Raw genomic sequence first — 22,108 nt, forward strand, 5'->3', positions numbered from 1 at the left:
TCACACACACATATATATATATATATATATGTGTGTGTGGATGTATCTATATAATTTTTAGTTAAATCTAATTAGTTTTGTTCGAGAACAATAAACCTTATAACTTGAAAAAGTCCGCATACGGCTTTTTCCGTGTGATTATTAAAATGCCGATTATGATTCGCTGATAAACACGCTGTGACACGTTTTTAACATATTCATTATTTCATCATGTAAAACTATAGGATTATTCTCTGACCTAATATCAATACATAATTAATTTGTGCGCATAGAAAACCCTTATCTTGGGGGACAGGAACTAATGAGTATTTTCTCTACTGCACGCGTTGGTCGAATAATTTCTATAAATCATCACTATTGAAAAATTGATCTAAGAAAAATACTTGACACATAATAATTTAGTACGGTATGACGTAAATGTCAAATCTAAAATGTTACATAGTGCATCGCACAGATCCGTGTAGTTATAGACGCACTGACATTATAGCAGATTTTAATTTTTCTCTTACTTACAATATTGTGAACACACACACACACACACATACATAAAAGCTGCAGTGCCCACCGACGCGGTCAATGCGAAACGATAAGCCGACATGCTCGTCAAGAACAGAAACAAATTTGAAATTTTCAACCCTGAAACCGCTCGCGACGTGATCAACACATAATCACAGCGTTACACACGGTTTTACGGGCTACGGGCACGGCAAGGCGACCGGATTTAGAAGCAGATATTTCGTGCAGGACACGTACACCACGTCCACGACCACTGCGGACGGTTCGTCGTCGTGCGTACAGCATTCGCAGCGACGAAGGGGCCGGGCGGCTCGGTCGACCCTTTTTCCGACATGGCCGGACGAAAAGGGTACGCGCGCGTGTTTGAAAAGGGATTTTTTCTCCCCGTACATATTCGTTATTTTTTTTTTTCTCCCCCGTTCCTCTCCGCTGTTCTCGGCGCGCTTTTATTTATTTTTTTCCCCATCATCGACTGCCGCGTGCGCCAATCGCCGCGCTCGATCCGGGGAAAAAATGCGCCGGCGGCTATGCGCGTGGTGTCATTCTTTTCTTTTATTTTTTTTTTCCACTCTTTTTGCCCTCCCCGTCGGTCCGAGCTCAGCCGAGAAAAACGTACGAGGAGGAAAGGACCGCGACAAGTGGCGGTGGTCGGGGGTTGGGGGAGGTGTTGGAAAAAAAGTGTTGCTCGCCGGCGCGTGTGTGCGAGGTGACAATGGGATTTTTCGCAGTCACGGATATCGGGTCTAGCAGTGCGCGTCTACGGCTCGGGTGTCCGACGACCGCGCGCGTGAAAAACGATATTCATCTGGAACGCGCGTTTGCACAGTTGCCTCATGGACGAGCCGAGGAGCGCCCAAGAGCGGAAGAACGGAAACGACTGTGAGGCCGATAGGTAGGTAACGTTCACGCGTAGAACACGGGATCACCGACCGGCAAACGTACCGTGCGTTCCGGCAAATGCACTCGCTTACAAGTTTCACGTGCACCAGGTCTAGGTTTTCTGCGTGTCTACCCCATTGTCGTGGTCAGCGGCGCATCCCCCACATCCCTTTCAGCGCGGCGACATCATGTGCTGTCGGTCGAAACGAGTGCCTTCGACCGCGGCACGTTCGAGACCGTTGTCGGATTTCGGTTCATTCGCTACGGGTACGGAGGATTTCTCCCAGTTAGTCAAAATGTAATAATAATTGTAATATTCTTACTATAACCTATAGGTACGCATCATACAATGAACATATTAATATATTATTATAACTTTTTAAAATTATTTTTATTCATGTTTATATGATAAATATAAAAAAAATATATTAAAATAAATATACCTAATTAGTCAATAATAACCCTTAATTTTACAACAAAAAAAAACCGCCCTAGGCTATAAGCCTTTTTGCCTGCCCCCTAATCCGCCACTGACTATAACTATATTTCGAACCGTCGTTGACGATAAACAATTTTACAAGCGTACAATACTTCAAAGCTATGCGTAATTGGTACCGTCTTGATTTTCGACGATAACAACCCGTTTCCTATAAAAACCATACGACTACACAGGGGTTGCGATTTGCGTACTGGGACTAGATTAGTTTTATCTATAGATAAAGTGATATTCGTAATAAATAATTTGTGGGGCCCGTTACGAGCGCGGGGCTCGGTTCTACAGCACCATTTGCCCACCTCTAGGGCCTGTTAACCGGCACTGGTGTCTCCGAATACCGTCAAACAATTTCTTTGTTATTTTCGCAACAATAATACGACCAAAACGAGCTTTTTACGCAACACGTTTCGTTATCCGTGCCCCGGGCCTCACATAAAGCCATCGCCGACCGTACAGGTCGCGTCCAGGGGTCTATAGACGAGTTGATTGTTCGACGATTTTTTAGCCAGTATAATGGGATTTTCGCATGGCACAAAAACGCTCTGTTCGTTGAACAGACTCCATTTAAAGGGGGATAATCGAGCGTTTTTTTTTCTCGATAACTTCTTTCGATAATATTTTACAGCCAAACGAAAATCTTACGAGTGTTAACATATAAATATCTTTGAATCCATTTTATTTAATGAAAAATAAAAACGACACACCATAGGTAATGTTCTCTTCTTATTTTTCGTCTTCTTAAAAAAATAAACAACACTACGAATGTACACTGAACCATTTTGTACCGGGTAAAACGTATTCGTATGCTTAAAACACCGGTTTACCAAGTCTATGATTTTTTTTTTTTGTTATTCGCTGCCGAGGTATGCGTTTACTCAAATTTTCCGTGGGTATTCGAACGAAACACCAAAGCAAACATAATTCGGTAACAGTCATTTTTCTACGCTGTAAAGTTAATCATTTTTATTTACGTATATATGTGATAACAGCGTTATAACGGTCTTATTTGTGAAAACAAACGGCCACACGCGTGAGGGTGGTTTTTAATGTTTGTTATTCTTGTTCGAACTAAAAAAACAATAGCATAAACAATCGTAAGTGAGAACAAACAATGCACTGGTCACGATTTTAGCTCGTTTAAAGGAGCAAAATGACGTTTGGATTCTTTGTACGGTCGTATTATAATACATGAATGTATGTTTACGTTAAAAACCATGTTAAGGATAATTTTATGTTGCTTTCAGCAACTAAAACACCGGTCGGTCCTTTATTCACGTTGACCACGATAATGCTCATCGATTGACTTATGAATAATTTAATCGTATTCATTATATAAAAGAGATTTTTTTTTAAAAGTAATTTATTCATTATTTAGAGACGCTTGACAACATTTAACGTAAAGTCAATAAATTTACCAGTGTTGAGGAATACAATTTTAATTTATGTTTTTGCAAAAAAAAAAAAATAACTTAAACTATAAGTTAAACGGTTACAAACAATTTTTTTCAAAAAATCTTAGTGGAAGTTTTATGAAGATCAGAAACATAATGTAATAAAATAGAATATATAATAAATTCATGTTTTACGTTTTCATTTTTAATAAATAAATACTTTTTAAATTGGTTCATTATGACAAGAAACTAAAATATGCTATACTTTAAGATAATTTAATCTAAAAACCTCCACGGGGACGTAAAACTTGTATTTAACACCATCGGATATTATAAAATAAGTTGACAAGAAAATTGATTTTGTTTTTAATTGCACAGGTAACTCATTAGTTTTATAATTAAACTCATAGTAAACCATGCAAAAATTATAATTAATTATTTGAGTGTAATAAAATATGGTTCTAATCTGTGCTGAATCACAAGATGATTCATATTGTTCGACAGTTATGTACAAAGTTAATAAAAAAAAAAAAATTATCATCGGCGTGCACAGCGTCAATACCAATCTTCATCACAATACACGGGGTCTTATTAGGTTTCGCAGTTAGGGTTTGCCGTTGACACGACGCGTCATTGCGTCTATAAATAAATTCACATTCCAATTAACATATAAATTGGAATTCACATCGGTGGTGTTATTTTGTAATCCTCTTGGTAAAAACTCTCGTCGAGAAACGATCACCTCGCTCGGTCTTCGGTGCCGATAAGTATGAAGCTGCAAACACAAGGAAAATAATATTTAACGGTATTCAAAAAAAAACATTTCCGATTCCGTACAGCGTTGACGTCCGTAAGTACAATCAGGATCGTATTTAATGGGTGGCGAGGGGGTACCATTGGCCCGGGTGGCATATTTTTTTTGAATTAAAGGGTGGCAGCATTTTTTTACAACCATAATCAATAAATATAATCTATTTTCATTCGTCAATGGAAAAATTTTAATATTTTAAGATTTTGCAAAGTGACCACATAGTGATTTTTATTTTCATGATAATATTATCAAAAGTTGAATTCACAGATTATAAACATTACCTTTCTTGAAAATTATATAAAACACGTGTAGGGGTGACAATAAAACCGTACCCTGGGCGTCGAAATTCTAAATACGTCTCTGGGTACGATAACGACCTTGGTCTGTTTAACCATCGGCTTGGCAAAGTAAAAAACTATACCGCGTTAAAACTACAACCGTGCGCACCGTTGTGTGCAATTATGAATAAGCAATAGAGTAGTGTCCTTAACCGGTATCGTTTTCGCGCGATCCGAACCCATTTTATTACATGACCTTTACGCGTAGACGCGACCCCCGTACGGGGCCGTTACGTTCGTAAAAAACCGGACCGCGATCGTATTATTATTATGATTATCATGTATCTTTTCGATATCGTTTCCCACGAAGAGACGATCGGCCGAACTGACCGGTTCGATCGGCAACACATGTAACCGGTCCATCGAACTCATGGGAACGTGTAACGTGTACGACACCCCATTTCATATGTACGACCTTTCGATACACTCCGATGGTACTCGTTTTGACGCCAAACGAGACGTCGTACCGAACGATGTGATTTTTTTTTTCGAACATATGCTCAATTCTTTTTTTGTGTTTATTGCTTGTATACCATCGAATTCTGATTCACGAACTACGTCCAAGTACTACGATAGGTACTATAAACTTGGATTTTTATCATCTTAGAGATCGATGTTATAATAATAATAACTATTGTTATAATATTAACTATTAACTGATTGTACGTATTAGTTTTGTATTTATGTATGTTTCCACACATCCGTCTCGTCACGATGTGCTGAAACGTAATTTAATTTCAATATACTTTTACTTGACCGTTTGTTGCATTCCATAACTATTAACATTGTTCCCTTGTTTTAAAGGTTGCTAAACTCAAATTTTGCATGCACCTTTTAACTTTTTTAGAATTCAGCACTTCATTTAGGTCAGTTGTTCCCAACCGAAGAAAATGTAGAGTTGGCTCAGGGGGCAATATACTGATGATGAAATTACGAAAATAGTTATGTTGTTTTACATTTACGATGTGTAAAATTAAAATCGCTATATATTTTCAGATTATTCCGCATCGATAACAATTATATTTTATAACGACAGCGGATAAAACTTTTCACCTTTTCGCGTTTAATCTAATATTGATAAATACAAAGTTTGATTCGCACGACTTATGGATAATATATATATATTACTTCGTACCTAAGTTGATTTATAATAAATTTTTAAAATTATGAAAATAATAGAATATAAAATAAAAGTAAATAGTTGTATAATATATAGTTATTTTGTATAATTTATTTATATGGTTCACAAAAAAAAAAACAATACAATTACTAAGATAATTTTGATAAAGATAAACAAAATAGGTAAACAGGTATTTCATAAATTGGATTAGATAGTTATTTTTATTATTACATATTTATTTTTATTAATTATGTATTTTATAATCTGTTATACCCATGCAAATAACATAAAATCAAGTTGCTATAACTCGGTCAATTTTTAACTTAGAAAAGGAATTCAACCACTTAAATTCATTAAAATATACAGAAAAAAATAATTTGAGGTCAAATATAAGACATGTCATTAAAAAAAAAGTTTTTATGCGCATGCGCAAAATTGTGACAAAAATAGTCTAATTATCTGAAAATGTGTGTAAGTATGTTTATTAGTAAGCCAAAAAAGCAGAATTGAAATATATGAAGCCTGCACAAAGTTATTGAGTGTTTCCACTTATCGTAATCACACTGTATATATATACATAGTTTGTACTAAAATATAATACCTATGTAATTATCACAACAAATATTTACATAATCGCTGCAAAAATGAGGTAAGTCCGGACTTGTCTGGATTTTGTACAGAAATTATGATACAACACATATCATTGTTAATTTTATTGATATTGAATTGGTTTGTCACGTTGTTGAAAATATTTGTAAAGAATTTTTCTGTTCGATTGAATACTCAATAAAGAATTTTCTAAAAAAAAAACTGACTGGACTTGCCTAATTTTTTCATTGAGCCCAACGATTTTAATCAATAATAATTATATAATATATATAATATACACATATATTATTACTATAATTATATAATTCATTGATCTATGTTGGTGTGCAAAAATGCATTAAATTTTTTGCTTTATCAATACTTAAGAGTAAAATGTATTCATAACATTATAAACTTTTATCTGAGTATTTAACACGATGCTTAAAAAATATTTAACCATAGGTTCAATAAACGAAAAGGTCAGAATAAATGATTCGAAAACATACAACAATAAAAGGTTTAACATTCGAATATTCTTTTGGATCATTCGACCGCAATAAACAACAAAATCGTTATGTGGGACGCACAAAAAATACTCGAAAAATAACAATAATACAGCGCCAATAAGCGCGTCATGACGCGGTTTCTCGACCATGCGCTCTCGCCAACAAAACTGTAACGTTCCAAAATCAATCGCACTCACTGAATTGTTACATCCGTCTCGTTAGTCGAACACGTTGAACTACAATTCTGTTTACTATGAACCTATTGAAAACTCCAAAAACGTGTACGTCGAGTGGAGGCACAAAAACTGTTCGGATAACACGCGTGGCGCGCAGAGCGTTTCAACGAACGGGAAACGTAAAATCTTTAAACGGTTAACAAACGAAAAAATTAATTATTTATAATCCCGTATTGTTTGCCTGCTCGTCTATAATAATATTCCCGCTCGTAGAAATTACACAGTTGCGTCAGACGCATCGCCGGAAACCGTCGTATTTCATACATTACCGCTAGAAACTCCGAAACTTCCAGTTCCTTATTAATTAACGACAAATACATCTCGTCTAATGATGAAGATGTTTGATCGTCACTGTTGTATGTTATGCGGTTGGCAGCAGAATCCAACGCTTAACGATTGCTGTTCCTTGTAAGTTATGCAAAGTTCCTGTTCGGATTTGTTAATTAGACATTCGTGTGTTGGATTGACGAATGCCATGAGATGATTTTCATTTAGTCTCGACATTTATAGTGCACGTGAGCTGCGTGCGCGAAACGCATGTGCCCAACAATGTTTTCATTCGGTTTTCGTTAAAACATTACGCCGTGCGGCAATGTGCATTATTTAAATTTAGAACGGTTTTACGTTGCGAGTATTACTTGTAACACGCATATTTTGTTCATTTTTAATCCCGATTTTATAACGTTTGATTATTACAATTATCTCCCTAATGGGTAACAATCGTAGCAACGCAACTTTGTGCATTTTATATAATTTAAAAACACTGTATAATTTATTTGTGTACATTTTCATTATGTTTTTTATTTATTTCATTAATATAAAATCCATAATTCTTATTTACCATTGCTTTATTGCAATTTTTTCTCCTCCTCTTATATCTACTGATTCTTTCATTTAGTGCTAGCACAAGAGTGATTTTAGTTATTAATTTATGTATTAATATTAATTGGTTCCATTGGAGGTAATATTATAAAGAAATCCATCGATTTTTTTTTTTTTAGTACGTACTACTATATGTAATTTTCATCAGTGTGTGACCCACGACGTTTGATAGAAATATCAATTAGTATAAGATATCTACTTAATGTTTTATTTATTTAGACCACATGTATTAGGATTCCACGTTGGTTTTTTTTTTTTCGTAGATTTCATTGCTCTTGTGTTAGTTTCGATTGGATTTTTGATAAATTATTATTTGAATACAATATTTTGTAAATTGTTCTGTTACATAGTGTATATTTAAGGTTCTATTATTATCGAAATATACTTCAAAGTAACATGGTACAGTTTTCATCATTATTGTGGAATTTAGATTGGTTACTAATTTTCGAAAACAACGCAATTAATACGAATTATTTGAAATCGAATCACTTCACATGACAAAACTATTGTTATACAAAGTGCATTTTTTACCAACGCTTACGCTGATATTTAATATTATATTCTACGTATCAACTAAAATATTTCATCTCCCGATAACTCATTTTTAAATTTTCGAGATATTTTCTATGACGCAACATGATACAATTTATTACGGTGACATGTGCATAGTTTTCAAAGAATACTTTACTTCAACTATGGGAGTACAAAAAAAAAAAAAAAAAAAAATATAATAAATTCAACGATTTTTTAAATTATCAAATAATGTATACTTATGTAAGCATTTCATAATATTGTGTCCAAAAAATGTAATCGAAAATATATAATACGAATGCCTTAATTTAATCTACCGCAAATCGAAAAAATAGTAGATTTGTAGTTTAAATGCTTTTAAATAAGATAAAGAACCTACATGTGCATAAGCTCAGACACAAGATCATCAGAAGATTATTCCAATTTTAGTATTTTCATAAGTATGCAACGTGTTACCGCATTTATCAATGTTTTAGAATTTTTATTTGTTCATTTCTTTTACACCCAAAAACTAATGTTCCATTGTTGTTTTTTTCGACCGGAGCGTCGCGTTTAATCCAAAACATTACATTATAACGTGTTTGAGCAGCAGATCCGAACTCGTATAATAAATACCTTTGCGGTTTCCTGCTACGCCATTATCGATGGGAGTGAATGGATAATATAAAGAAAAATGAAAAAAGTATGATTGACAATACTTTATTGTTAATATATTATAATGATAATAATAATGATTGGCTAGGGATGGGACCGTATATCCTGGTAGTAATAACGTAGGATGTGCGGCTGCTATATGGACCCGTATTATGCCAGACTGACAACGTGATCGACGATGAATGAATATGTGTATATAAAAAACAAGAAGAAACAACAATTGAATAACAATAACAATAATAATAATAAATAAAAAAATGTAAATATTACGAATATTCGGACGACGGGATGCGTGACACCGGTGCCGTCGACGTACACATACACACCGTGATAAACCGACTCAAAAACAAAACACAATGATTTGGATAATTAATCGAATATACTGATAGCACGTTGCGTATCGGTGCTACCGACCGGGTCTTATCGCGATAGCCGTGACGGCGACATCGCGACTTTGATACAAAGTTATTTTAATTAATTTGGTTGCGGCGGCAACATAACGTTTGCTGCTACAACCGATAAAATGCCAAATATAACAACTACGACGTGTAAACATAATAATAAAAATATAAAACTTTTTTCCACGTTCGATTGTTAGCAACGTAATGCTGGAAAAGGAAAACCACATTTTAGGAATAACCATACATTCTTGGGGTTGCTATGTTTTTCCAATACTCACTCCCACCCGATTTTTCCACCACCCCGTTATTCGTCCACCGGTCAGGATTAATTAAATTTATTCGCCGCATTCTTGTGCTCGTCCCACGACACGTATACAATATATACAGCGGTGACGGTGCGCACACAGCAATCGGACTCTACACCCCTACACCCCTCCATTCATACACACACACACACACACACACACACACACACACACACACACACATACACACACACACACACAGCAATCCCTACGCGATGGCTGGACCACGGGGGAAACATTAAAAACTTTTCTCCCAAGTAAAGATAAAGGGACCCGCGGCTGGTGGTGGAGGCGCTTCGTTCGCCGTTATAATAATATAATCCTTGGGGTTTATTTATGGCCGTGCAAAAGTTGTTCGTACACGGAGCGCGGAGGAGCACGCGCGCCTTGGTCTGAGATAATGCGCCGGGTAAAAGTAAAGGAGGAAAGGGGTACGGCGGTGGAGGTAGTGGTGGTTTAGCTTTTCCGCCATGTTTTTGCTACCTCATTACTTATGCCTCCCAGAAACCATTCCCCTACCCCCTCTCACGCACGTACACACGCACGAAAATTCACCCGGCTCTATTGTACATGCATATAGTAATAGTTGTTACTACGATGCTGCTACGCAAACATATATACATATATATATATATATATATACGCATGCGTATGTGTGTGTGTGTGTATGTGTGCGCGCGTACATTATAATAATATAACGTCTTACTTCGCAAGCGAATTCCTTCTACTACCCCTCTGCTTCCGAGACGGTAACCGCGGGGGAGGCGGACGTGTGTTGCACGAAGCGTTAACGGAAGGGTAGTCCCCTTGCGTCTTTTATCTCTCAGCCCACCTGCCCACCCATCCTGCCACGAAAGACTTGTTAGTATGCTCGCGTTTTGTACGTCGCACACGCCATCGTCATCGTTTTGTCGTCGTCTCCTTTTCCTCTCCGACGCTATACCGCAGGCGCACGCGCACTGAAGCCGACACCTCCCCCGAAGCGAATCGCTCTCACCCGACGGCCCACCCGTTCTTCTCGTGCACGGGCAACCGGGCGTCGTCGTTTCAAATACCGTGGTAACGGTAACACGTAGTATTTCGGAGCAGTGTGATTTATGCGACTCGACGCAGAGGTCTCAGCAAGGTGGCCTGAACCGCCTGGCGCTTTTCATTGAAACGGCCAAACCCGACAAACGGCGATTTAGCGATATTATTATTTAAGAGGATTTGTTACGTACGCGTACGCACTACACAGTAGGTGTCCGGGCTTGGGCGTAAGAAATGGGTTTCGAGGGTAGGTCCTCTATTCCGTTAATTCTTACGGGCAAAGGAATTGTCACGTGGTCATCTGAAACGTTATCGGGGCAAGCATTTCTTTCGACGCAGATGACCGACGCGTGCGTTCTGATATTTTGAAAATAAGAAAAGTCAATTTGCCGACTTAAATAGCATTTTTATTCACGTGGCCGCGTACACGGTGCCGAGTAATACTCGCCCGTGAGAGATAACCTGCAATGATATTGTAACTGAACTTGCCACCCATGGCATTCATATCGAACGTTAGTGCAGGGTTATTACAGCCATAGGCGAAACTAGGGGACGCAATAGGGTTTTTAGCATCCCTGAGTTAAAATTTAGCACTCCTGTTTTTTTTTCAGATATAATATAATCTATATAATCTATAGTAATTACAGTTAAATACCATTTAATTTTATTTTCAGCAATTTCAGCTCCCCTCCCCAATATTTAAATTCTAGTTGCGTCCATGGCTACAGTCTCTTCCTCGCGCGACGATAAACTACTTCCGATGTTGGTGACGATTCATTGTCGTCGTCGTGTACTCGATTTTGTCCGGATCAATCTTTAACACACGTTGCCACCGATACGTCAGAATCAAAACCTGCGCGTACACAGACTCCGCGTTCCACGGTTTTTGCCAGTGGCGGTGAAACCAAAAAATTCAATCGTGGGCGCACGTACAAAACGACGAGACCGCCTCACACTGCGGTCGAGTAAAGATCCTATAATCATTTGCCATGCACGAAAAATATACATAGATTAGACCGTATAGATATGCCTCGCGTACAGATGGGAAATTCAAAAGAGCACTACCCACAACACTATGTTGGGTCAAATATTCCCTGTGCAGCACCCGACCGTCATAACTTACAAGCGTCGGATCCCAAACGGCTCCCGTCTATTATTTACTTAATTCCAAACGGCTTCCATCAGAAAAGGTTTTACGAACAGGTAAATTCCCAAACGACTCCCATCGAAAGAATATATATACAAATAGGTATAATTATATAATTGTATAATCTACAAAAATTATTGGGCATATGCTCTCCTGTCTTCCAAAACAGACTACATAATAACTGCGGGATATTATTACGCTCCTCGTTATGTTGTTGTTATATAGAACATACAGTTCCTGTGTATCGTATTTTTAAATTTAAATATTTATAAAACAGGATACAGAAAATATATATAATTGTGCCTAACAAATTTACCCGGTATATGATTTTTTTTATATATATTTTTTTTTATACAACCATTTTTTACATTTTTTATATTTTTTTAACGTTAAAAATTTAAAATTTAATATTATACTATAACCTTTTTTTTATATAATTTTAATAATTTACTTAGTGTACACCAAGACATTTTTAACCACACCTCTTTTGAGACAGCCCTAAGTCTGTATAAAGTGAGGGGGGGGAATTTGTGTAGTAAAAAACTGGAGCCATTTATGAATTTACCTGTTCGTTAAACCTTTTTTTGACGGGAATCGTTTGGAAATTGACCTTTTTTGTAATACGGGAGCCGAATGGGTTACCACCCTTACTAGAACGGGATTGCCAATATTTGTTGCCCCCCCACGACGCCGATCGAGAAATCGTATACGACGGCGACGACCACAGCAAGCATCCACGCAGCAGCCTTAAAGGAAGACAAGTAATGCGATCGCACCGGGCCCTGCGTTTGTAACGGGCCCCACAAATTATTTACTATGAATATCACTTTATTTATAAATAAAAATAAAGCAGTCCCAGTACGCAAATCGCAACCCCTATGTGGTCGTGTGGTTTTCTCAGGAAACGAGTTGTTACCGACGAAAATCAAGACGGTACCAATTATGCATAGATTTGAAGTATTATAGGTGCATGAACTTGTAAAATTGATTATCGTCGACAACGGTTCGAAATATAGTTGTAGTGTATATTTAGTTATATAATAACACGAACAAACATAGACTTCTATAAACAATTAATAAATTAATATATGTATATGGGACCCCACAAAATTCTGCACTGAGCACAGGGGCGGGTTTTATCACTCACCAAGGGAGGGCTAATGAAGGTTCAAGAAGTTGTTTTTTAAATCTATATAAAATTTTAAATTACAGAATATGTTTTCCAGTCCCTCATAAGAAAGTATTTTTTTTCACATTAAGGACAAATTTTAAATACTTCATTATTGGTATTAGTTTTTATCTGAAACCATTTTAAAACTATAGGTATGCACATATAACTAACAATAAAAATGAATTATTTATTAAAAAAAAATATATTTATAATGGGTACCATATTCATTCATGATTGACGATATTTTATAATTATTAATATATCATAATACTTGGTTTTGTAAAATAGTTAATCCCAATGAGGGGAAGGGTAATTCCCCCTTAGCCACCTCCTAAACCCGCCCATCATCGGACTCCGAAAACCGTCGGGCCGGCACTGAGCACCGGACATCGTTTTGATGTGCCCGCGACAAAGTCGGTATTTCATTCGGTCTCGTTGCGCTGCGCGAATAGACAACAGAGAAATCGTCGTGCAGTTACTCTGACCAAAGCAGCGAGAAAAACAGCGGTCCGTTACAGACCGAAACTTTGGACACTGTTTCCCTTATCATCGCGATGTTCGGTCGAACTATACACAGGATATAAACGTTCGTGTACAGACGCGACCACATGGCGCACACCTCCCGCATAATGTGCGTGCATTATACTAGCTTACGTGTACACACATACGGTGCGCTCGCCTCGGCGACGTCGGCCTAACGTACAATATTTACATTGCGCGCCAGGGCTAAAGGGATGGTTGAACAACCGAAATGATGTTTGGGCGCATTGCGTACACCCACCAGCCGGGGGTGGTTTTCTAGCGAGTTCACTTGTTCGCGGTGCGCGCCAAGTAAAAGTAAACTGTTTGAATATTATCAAACCTAAACGGACGGCGACGATTCCGTGTACGCTCGCTCGAACAGCCAATTTGCTTATCTCTGGGCACCGTGTATCATAAACAAGAAATTGTTTCCAATCATAAATCCGTTACAACTTTCCTTTCCACGCATAGGTGTGACCGTCACTTAACGTTTGCTTACGCAACTATCTAATGGCGACAATCGGTTAAAACCCCGAAGGGTCGGGGGAAAAAGTTTTCTAGCCGTTTTCCACGGGTTCCTCGCGCCTGCACAATATGGTTCGTTCGACATTTCGAATCTCCCGTGATTGTTTACCAAAACAATTCCGACATTCCGTTACGTATCGTCCGCGTACGCCTACGTAACGCTCATTCGATATTCATACAAGGCCATAGCAACCAAATACTGCGCTCGGGGCGAAACTTCAGAATGCGGCCTTAAGTATTTCAATTTATAAAAAAAACTTACAAAAAACTGAATATTTTTTATTAACACAATATAAATTATAATTTTTCCTTATAATTGTGTAAGCGCTTGTTAATTTTATTTAAATCGATAACTTATTAAAATATAAATATACATAATAATTAAATTCATACGAGATATAACATAATAATATTTATACGAATAAATAAATTAAAATTAAATTAATTAATTAATTAATTAATTAAATCGTAAATTAAGAAAATATATAAATACATAATATTATAAGTTATAAGTAACAATTAAATTTAAATTTTCTCATTTTTGCACCCTCCCAGGAATTGTGCCCAGGGCGTAGGCTCCTCTAGCCCCCTCCATTGCTACGGCCCTGCATCTATAATATCGTTATAATAATTCCTATTGGTTTTTTTTATTTTTTTTTTTTTATTGAATTATCGTTTTCGAGCTGTGCACCGCTTCCGCACGAGTGCACGTTAATAGCTCCAATATGTCCTCTACCTGTCGCGAAATTACTTTTACCCTATTAATTCTACGTCACTGTGTTGAATTATATATAATACGCGCCGTGTGTTGTGTCGCAATGACAGTATCACAATAGTAATAATGTATTCGTCCTATTTAACAGTTATTAGACGAATATTTCATTTGTCCGATCGGAACTACTCGTTTACGGTTGTGCTTAATGATGAATACCGTATTATTGTTGCGCATCGCTGTACGCTAGAGTAGACTTTTCGCTGTGAATATCTACTTTAATAATTTCGTCGCACTTCCAATGAATGTATATCATCTATTCTCTCTATGCGTATCGAAACAATCGCCGGATTTGATCATACATTAATTATCGTTGGATATTATATTATTATGCGATAATGATTATTTCACCTCTAAACGCGTCCGAAACAACGACCGGTTAACGAACATAGTTAACGAACGTGCGGAAAATTTAGAATAATGGAATATTTGATACTGGCTGCCAGCTAACAGTTTACAGATCTTATTGTATCTTCCAATAACGAATTCAATAATTATAAACATATTTGGTAAGTATTCGCCATCTCAAGCACTGCTTAAAGGCATTTCCGGGTGGCGAGTGTATAGGCAATTTACTTTCAAAAAGAAAAAAGCTGGATAAATCGATTTCGACAATGAATTCTATTATATTTTGATTGATACGGCAACTGGTTGGAACGTTTGTTTGTGTGTATGTATACATTTTTATTTTTAAATATTTCTTACGCTTCTAAGTCACCAGTCTTAAAATTTCGACTATCGAATGTTTTTTTTCTTCAATCGTATTCGTTTGGTTTTTAATTAATACGGAAAAATATTTACTAAGCCCGTTGCATTATAAAACTAAAAATCATCTAATGTTTTAAAGTATTTCAACGGACGACACATAATTATATAACTGTGGTCAATTCGTTTTCAGTTCTATGTATTTTAAATTATATATTTACAAATAATTGTGCGAAATCTATTAAATTGTATCCGTTTACGAACATCCAAGTTGTTAATACATTTTTAAGATACCTCTCGTTACTCCCAGTCTCGGTTCCCCTGCTATAAATAAATTAAGATACATACTTGCATAAATGAATAAATTTAACATTTATTATTAATGTCGGTTTTGTGGAGAGGATTTCGCTACTTTATGTTACGACGTGGATTAAAATAACATAAGATTCCATAGACAATATATATATATATATATATAGTCTGTATACATATACCTATGTACCTCATCCGATGAAATCGTTGTCCGAACATTCGACAAAACCCCACCGGTATGCCATTGAGTAACTCAATTAATGTTGGCAATTAATATTCTAAATAGCCCGAGGCCAATTTTAATTGTTATTATTAATTTTAGTGTTAGCGTTGTCGAATTTCCGACTGCGTGAGCGGACGGCGGACGTTGGATAGGTAATTCATAAGTCCAAGAGGAATATCAGCCGCCTCTAAAACTTCATCTTACGCCAGAAGAGACTTAAGAACGAAAATCCCACCTTATTAGTCTATAAATATATATATATATATATATATATACACCGAGATAGGGTACGTGCAGTAAGAACGGGTGGTTTAAATTTGATTAGTGATTTACCGAAGACAAATACGTGACTTGATTAAAATGTCAAAATTAAAGAAGTCCATTACTCATGTTCGGGTAAGTTTACCTGGAGGTACTGAGATGTTGCACCGAGTTGCGAAATTTACTACCGTAGATCGGGATCGCTTGTACAACATAATCTAAACAATATGCTGTACACGAGTAATTATTATTACCGACTGCGTACTTCACTCCAATACAATAAACGAATCCAAGTGATCCGAACGTGACGCTAAACTTTATAATGAATATTATAAAGTATTCAACAATACGGATTAGTATAGTTTATACTACCCCGTTCCATTAATACTTAATCGATTAAGATAATCGATATCTGCTGGCCCGAGTTATGCGTAATGCAATGCGCCACACAGGTATTGCAAACATTTCAGAATACCGAGTGTTAGGCTACAATATTTAAAACATCATCTACGCGAAACTCGATAAAGATATACGCGCCTGCCATATCTACATAAAACCATTTGTTCTTCTTTCAGACCAAATGTGGACCAAAGTAAAATGTACACATGAGAATACATTCAACAATGTATCACAATCGTACCGTAATACGGTTATGATGACTGCTCGACACCTCCATTGATCGCGGCTTTTTTTATTAGACATCGACTAGTATGTTATACAGTAATAAAAGAAATGTGTGTTTTTGAACTTTTTATCTTATTTACAGTCGCTATACGGAATGTACAGTACTTGGGCTGCAAAAAATATTCGGCATACCGATAGAGAATTACGATTATTATAAAAATAAAATAAAAAGCTTTATCAGTTAAGGCAATTATCAAAATTTGTGATTTTAATAATAAAAATCGATTATCATTATTATAATTTTTTTTTCTTTAATCTGATAGTGATCGGCTCCTAGGTTGTGTTACCATGACTACAATGTATACTTGGACTACGAATACAATCTGGAAAATGTCTATTAAAATGTATTGATTCTGATTTTGACTTACGAACTGAGAGATTAAATCATATTCTAAGATATTTTAGCATTGTTCAATTTCAAATTGACAAGTAAGTAAACCGTTGAGTTGAGCGACTTCACACCATATTTAAGATATTTTTTGGGGACTGGGAAAGCATTCGTGAAGCCTTAGTCCCCGGGAGCTCTCTCTCCTTCTAATATCCGTTTGTGTTCAATGTTCTGATCATAATCTAAAACAGTTGACGGCAACCGATGACCCATAAGCCGAATCCAACCCACATGTTTCTATACGGCCTGCACTATATTTCAAAATTAAGAAATTTCGTTGAATATCATATCAACTTTACGTATTGTTTGGTCTGTGAACCCTTTTCAATTTTTGAATGCGACCCAGGGGTCCAAAAAAATTGCCAAATACCGATCTAGAACATTTCTTCACGGTTCTTATGTTCGTCCGTATAAGAATAACATGTAAACTATTTATTATCTCACGTACATAAAAATCGTAACATTCGTAAATGATTGCAGAAAAGTGTGATAGGAAAAATAAAACATAAAAACGATAAGTTTGCAAGCAACACGTAACGTGTCAGGAGAGGATCTAATTGAAATGTTCCCTAGAGTCGAAACTAATCTACACCGAACATCATTGGGTCCCAAACGAGTGACCACCTAAAATTCTCAACACCTTTATGCATAAACTCCGTCATCACTACCTACCGAAAACTATAACGTAATTACGTAAAATTATCGATTCATATACAATTCAATTTTCTATTATATTTCCTTGACAAATATTAAATCAACCCTGTGTCAAAAATATCGTATCGAATATAAATCTTTTGAATTATTTCGTGAAATAAATGTTGTGTACGTCAGATCATCTAGGTATTTCATTATTCGATTTAATAAAATCATTGTTTTATATGTCTAAACAATTTATACCTATTTTTATATATTTCTTCTATTTTTGTTTTTAGATGTATGCTATTAATTCAAGTAAAATTTATTTTAATATTTATGGAGGTAATCATATACAAGAATTATGAAAGAGCAACAAGACTTTCAAAATGTTCGTGTAATAATCTTTTTTTTTTAAATTCTTCATACATTTTCTTATTAATTTTGAATTTTGCTCGCAACCCGCACATGCACACACACACACACACACACACACACACACACACACACACACACACACATATTTAACTATGTTTGTTGTGTATGTTTTTAAATCCAAATACATTGCATACATAATACATATCGTTATAAAAACTTACCATTTTATTTATTTTTTATTATTCATCTCAAAACCTGATGTGGCATTTATTACATGTGATTACAAACTACATTGAATGTTTATATTATAATGGATCCCGACCGTAACGTTACTTAAAATAATAAAATAATTCATTGCTTTAAACTTGTGTAGGGCACTGGTCGTTTTAATAAATTACTTCGCGCAAACTCTAAACCATTTCGTTAAGAAACCGGCTACCTAAGGGTCCGCGAATCCTGTTGAATGGGATGTTTGTAACTTTGGATAACTTTAGAATCATCCAAACGTAACGGAAACGCTTGATCTTTGTGGGTCGGGTTAATGGTCGAATTTTCCCGGAAGGTAATTTTTCTCTCGTTCCGGCAAAACCTAGAACAACAGTAAGAGATTATCCGGCCGCGTATTTCTACAAACGTATGCCGATCTATGCGTGAGACGTGTTCGACGAATAAATATTTTCCCTTTCGCCCATAGACGGAAATCGGGAGGGGAGGCGTGAGGATACTAAGCTCCCCCAGAAATTTAAAATACAGGTCTTAACACCCTTAGCCCTAAAAAATTTTAAGTGACTAAAAATACAATAATTATTATAATTGTAAAATGCATTTTTAATAACCGAAAAAAAAATATTCTGTGATAAAAATTATATCAAATTCGTAAGATTTTACAAACTTATTGTCATGACTTGGAACTATCGTAATTAATGTAATATTAATAATATGTAATAATACCCGCATTGGTTGTTTAATTTAATTAATTAATAATATCTGTTTAGAATACCTACTCCAAAAATGTTTAAGATAAGGCACCTAATTGTTTTTTTGGTTAAATTGTCGAGTATGTCAAATTACTAAACTTTGTAAATTGCTTTGTTGAAATAAATAATTAAATACAGTTGTATCTATAGGTGTAATAAGCAAATAATGCTCAGCCCCCTCACTAATTTCACCAAATTTCCGCTTGTTACAGGTGTCCGGTGTATTTATTTATACGCCAAAAAAAAGACGACCCTCCAGGTCGAAACACAATCATTCGTCGCCCTCGGCTGTCGCGACCGAGTTGCTATGGAAATGCCGGAACGCTGGAATTACATCCCTTGTAGATTCGGTACGTCCAACGCTCCCTGGTAGCGGATCCGCAGCGACCGAGGGGTAGTGCAGCGCTGCGACGGGGTACAAAGTGAATTCTATGCGTACTAAGCACAGAAACTCTGTAAAATTGACTCGCTAGATGCCGCTGAATAGCAACGCTAACCCAAGAGTAACGTGAAGTGTCCGTCGGTTCGTATTTTTAATTTCGTCCCGCGCAAGGATTAAAAACGGTGTCCAAATGAAGCGGTTTGGATTACACGAAAACCAAAACAGTATTAATTTACATATGTTTTTAAAAGTCATTCTTACTTAATTATTTTTTCAACAACGGTGTTGCTATTCATTTAGTTTCTTAACAAAGCGCCTACAATCAAATCAAATGTGAACTAATACCTAGCCGAAGTGTTCTGTTGAAGTATTAAATTAGTGTGTAATGTTCGGTAAGGAAATATATTTTTATTTGAAAACCAAATGAGAAATATAAATAAAGTACGAGTTTGTTTGGTTTTTCATTCCAATTGAGAATATTCGAAAAACTGAAATCCTGAAAACGTTTTATACTTTGGATATATTTTTACTCTAAAACAATATTATCCATCGGCTCAAAGTATGCTTAGCATCGCGTATATATAATTCACCGATAACTTCCGCATAAATAATTCCTTAAAGTTCTATAATTTAAATCAATACTGTATTGTAGTATTTTTATAATATATAGGTTTTAAAAAAAATATAAAAATAAAAAAATATTTTTTTCTAAAAATAAAATGTAATACTGTCCTAGTAATTGTGAGCGTTCCAAATTCGCGGTTTATTATCGTATCTTAAACGATCAACTATTATTTCATAAACATTTTCAAAAGCATTTGGTAACTTGAACGGGATTAATAAACATCTTAATTTGTAAATAAAGTATTTATACTTCATAACCTATCTTTTTCTATTGTCTAGTATGAATATAAATAAAAATACTAAGTATAAACCGGTAACCATTGAATGGACGGACGTCACGGCGATACAAGTAGTTCTAGACTTATGTTTGAAATCAGATCTCAACATATATGTGAAAATTAATATAATAGAAAAAATATAATTTAAGATAAAATATCAAGTTTTCTAAATCTATTATTAAAGTAAATTAAGAGGCATTAAAATTTAAATATTGATGATTTTTTTTTTTTTTATGTAAACAGCTATTTTTAATTCCATATTTTAACAAAAAGTGGCATTCAGAAAATATTAAAACATTATATCAACTATCAAAATAATATATATTCATTTAATATTGACATTCATATCAAGTTTCTGTTGTTAAATCTTTAATAACCACTACTCGTAATTATTTTTATTAACAATTTACGAGAACGCGAAACTACAAATGAAGAAAATCCTAATAAAAGGTACAAAATATTAAGAGATAAATAGTTTAAGAATATTTTAAATTTTATTAATACAGTAATTTCTTATCGAATCTATCAAATCAAAAATTAATCGAAAAAAAAAAATTGAAGGAGCAGAAAAACTCGAAACATCGAGTTTCACAAAATAAAATTATTTTTAAATGTAATGACATCTTCGAAAGGATTTCGATTTAATTCATGTAATCGAAAAATTGAAGATTTGGGTGTTCGGCGTAACAAGCGTTCACATTGAATTGAAATTTAAAGAGCGACGTTTTTTAACAGTGCGAGAACTTTGAAAGCATATGTTGATATTGTGACGTTGAATGAAAAATAAATGCATCAATGATACCCGATTTTAATTGATAGTTTAACAATAAATATTTATGTTTTTACCGAAAACATTTAAGATAATTATTTGAAATAAATATGGAATTAACTTAATTTGTTAGTTAATCGTTTTTAAAGAAAATGTGAAAATAAACATGTATAAATAATGAGATAAAGTGACTGCGCGCGTAGTAATTAACAATTGCCGTTAAAAGGCTTTTTTTTTAATTATTCACAAACACGATTTTAGGCTAATCAATTGATCAAAATCCTGTTATCGACTGGAACGCGTTTTATTTGTAAGTTGATTCGTTTTCGATAAAACATTACAAGTATAGATATATTCAATTAAAATATATAATACTCTTCGCTCTACATGGATTATGATATTATTATTCATTATGTCGAACCAATGCACCTGTATTTCTCATTTTAGAGTGAAATGTTTACGATCCGACGATTAAAAACGAGTAAACCGTTGCCGAAACACGATGTGATAATTTGGTCTTTTACATTATTACAGCAGGTTTAAAAAAAAAAAAAAAAAAAAATCGTATTGTAACATTGCGAGCGTCGTTAACCAGAAAGTATTTTGTCCGCTAAACGTGCCGCACGCTCATTGTACCCGACTACGTTACTACGATGAAATAACAATAACGGAAA

General features: G+C 35.2%; 1 long non-coding RNA gene across 1 annotated transcript; it reads left to right on the forward strand.

Annotated features, from left to right (window-relative positions):
* Positions 1-1,239: 1,239 nt before the first annotated feature.
* LOC112685450 lies at positions 1,240-20,213 on the forward strand. The gene is made up of 2 exons (XR_003148804.1): positions 1,240-1,408; positions 19,594-20,213. It is a non-coding gene; the product is annotated as an uncharacterized LOC112685450 (long non-coding RNA).
* Positions 20,214-22,108: the final 1,895 nt, after the last annotated feature.

Source organism: Sipha flava, unplaced genomic scaffold, assembly GCF_003268045.1.
Source record: "Sipha flava isolate LNK unplaced genomic scaffold, YSA_version1 277_pilon_pilon, whole genome shotgun sequence".
NCBI lineage: Eukaryota > Metazoa > Arthropoda > Insecta > Hemiptera > Aphididae > Sipha > Sipha flava.